Here is a 3,148-nt window from a genome sequence, read left to right as displayed (position 1 = left end):
ATATCCGCAGTTCACTCGAAGGCAGTCTTGTATCTTTTTTTTTGTGATTACGTTTTTGCTGTCGTCAAAAGCATTCCTCACTGGTTTTCTACGATAGTCCAAACTGCTCGATGCGTTCGACGGAAACCCGTTAAAAGAAAGATTTTTTTGCGAAGCATATTACTAGAGGTACACTACAGCCCTTCGCCGTGGTTACGCGCCGTGCACACCACGTGGTACAGTGACGTCACACCACGTGACACATGACGTCACGACAGAGGAAGACGGAGGTACACTACAGCCCTTCGCCGTGGTTACACGCCGTGCACACCACGTGGTACAGTGACGTCACACCACGTGACATACCACGTGACACATGACGTCACGACAGAGGAAGATGAGGGTCCACCTCGCGCCGTCCCTGTGGTTGCACGCCGTGCAGACCACGTGGTACAGTGACGACACACCACGTGACATACCACGTGACACATGACGTCACGACAGATCGCCGTCACGCTCTGGGAGAGGGAGAACGATGCCATCGCACAGACACCGGAATGTCCTCGAGCGGCATTCCCGAGCATTTCGAACGCGCGTTCACACTCGGTGTCGGTGAAACGCTCGCTCCACCGGGCAGGCGGACGCGGCTTCCGTGGCAATCCAGGCGCCCACCCAACGCGCGTCTCGGGGTTAGTCGGCGTTCCGCTGTAGCCATGCCGTTGTCTTCCCCCACGACGAAGGCTTCTAGTGGTTGTATTAAAATGACCAAGTATTCAACCAAGGAAAGCCATGTATTACCAAGCCTAGCCATCAATATGCTTCGCATCTGACCAGGGTTAACCAAGTTAAGCCTCAGCCATTTTTTCTTACATCAGAAGAATGAACCATCCTTTTTAATATTTCCGTAGAATCATCATCATCAGCTTGACTACGCCCACTGCAGGGCAAAGGCCTCTCCCATGTCTCTCCAATCAACCCTGTCCTTTGCCAGTTGCGGCCACCATATCGCCGCAAATTTCTTGATCTCATCCGCCCAACTAACTTTCTGCCACCCCCTGCTACGCTTGCCTTCTCTTGGAATCCACTCTGTTACCCTTAAGGACCAGCGGTTATCTTGCCTTCACAGTACATTCCCTGCCCAAGCCCACTTCTTCCTCTTGATTTCAACTAGGATGTCCTTAAACCGAGTTTGTTCTCTCACCCACTCCACCCGCCGATTCCGATCTCTTAACGTTACACCTATCATTTTTCTTTCCATAGCTAGCTGCGTTGTCCTTAACTTAAGCTGAACGCTGTTTGTTAGCCTTCATGTTTCGGCGCCATAGGTTTCTGCCCTATAACAGCATGCGGCGTAGAAAACATTGTGCAACTTTTTCTTCGCACAGTAGGAGAAACAGAAATATACAAGGCAAGAAAAACGGATCCCAGCGCACCTTTGGGACACGGGCTATGATGATCCGACAGATGTGCTCTTCGTCTCTGAACGGTTCCAGAGCCTACGTCCTCTGTAGCTCCTAAGAACTGATGCCCGACTCGCTTTATGCCGGGTCTTTGGAGTTCCACTGCATCTGTACTGAAGGAGTTAGGAGCGGGAACAATTCCTGAAAATGGCTGTCCCTGGATCAAAATTGTAGTACGGAGAAGATGAAAGCTGATCTTTCAAGTGGATTATTCATATTAGTGTGTGCGTGTTTTATCGCCTCAAAGCTGTTACGTAATCGACTAACCTGAGAGTATAGGCTGAAAGATTCAAAGTGCAGTTATGCAGCTAAGTACAAAGTGCAACGTTTCTCTCGTTGTTATTGATGTCTGCAAGGGATAGGTAGCAAAGGCTGCAGTGAAGAATGAGCCGTATTTCAATTCCGTTAACGATACCGTGCATAAACTTGTCCTTATCTTGACTCCTGGCTAGAGTTGTACTTCAAAGCCCCTCATAATGAAACCTGCATGCGGGCTGCGTAAATTGCTTTTCAAATAAATAAAAACGTTAAACTTGGTTTCTATTCAGTGGCTCAAACAGCAATTTTTTTCGCTCAAAATCTCAGAATGCGGCCGACAAGGTGATACACCTCTCTGGGAAAATGAAGTTTTTGCGTGGTATAAGCTCTGAAAAAAAAAAAGACAAGGTGTTTAAAAGTGGCATTCGAATTGCTATTTCACGCCTTCTAAAGCAGTGGTCTAATTCCTTGCGGCACAGAAGCAACGACAATATGTGCTGTTAATTGCGCGCTTGCACTTCTTAGGAACATTTTCTATGCTCCACAACGTGGCATAGAATAGTTGGTGTGCTGCACCGCTGACTGTTCAGAAACACGCAAGGATGATGGTGGACATTGGTTGCACAGATAACGTTTCACACAGATTAAATAGCATTTTCTTTGTTTCAGCACTTCATACATCAAAAGTGGGCACTATGCAGCATCACAGCTGGCTACAGTTCAAACGTAGGCACAGTAACTCGTTATAACTTGATGAATTTAATTACATCACGAATACATTTTAACGACTGAGCACCGCAGTCTCATGGGCTCTCTTTGGAAGAGAACTGTTCATAAGCGTAGCACCGGCGACGCTGTCAGCAGATCGCATGCCGTATGGTGAGCTCTCAGTAGACCGCACAGACAAGAGAAGCGCGAGAACTTTTAAAACCGCGGTTGCTTGCTTAACGCCTTCAGACATGGCCATTGTCCCCGGCACACTTTGACGCTGAGTTTTTATGCTTGAAATTTATGAACGACGGAGGTCAGTCTTTTATTCCTAGCTTAAAATATTTGTGATTTCTGTAATTTACGAACGACGTAGTTCCGGTAGTTTCAATTATAGAATATTGGATTCAATACTTATTAAACGAAAAATCGCCGCAGGCCGCGCGGCATGTCTCATGGACCTGCGGCGAGGAACCCCAGATTGTTCCGCTCGCACTGCCCCAATGGACGCCCTCGCACAAGCCTCGCTCAAGTCCTGGGCAATGTCGACATTGCAAAGTCGTGAGCGCTTGAAGCCCGGTGGGATGACGTCACCGATGTCAGCAAATTACAAGCGCACGTCCCCAGCCTGCAATTTTCATTCCGGCCTATGGTCCTGATCTTGAAGGACCTCCAACGACGCCCCCAGTACCAGACACCACCAGAACGCATTGCGGCGTCGGGCGTCGCGTCCACGTACGGGA

The sequence above is a fragment of the Amblyomma mixtum genome, chromosome 9 (genome assembly GCF_055824585.1).
Source record: "Amblyomma mixtum isolate Tamu chromosome 9, ASM5582458v1, whole genome shotgun sequence".
Lineage (NCBI taxonomy): Eukaryota > Metazoa > Arthropoda > Arachnida > Ixodida > Ixodidae > Amblyomma > Amblyomma mixtum.
This window is presented reverse-complemented; position numbering follows the sequence as displayed.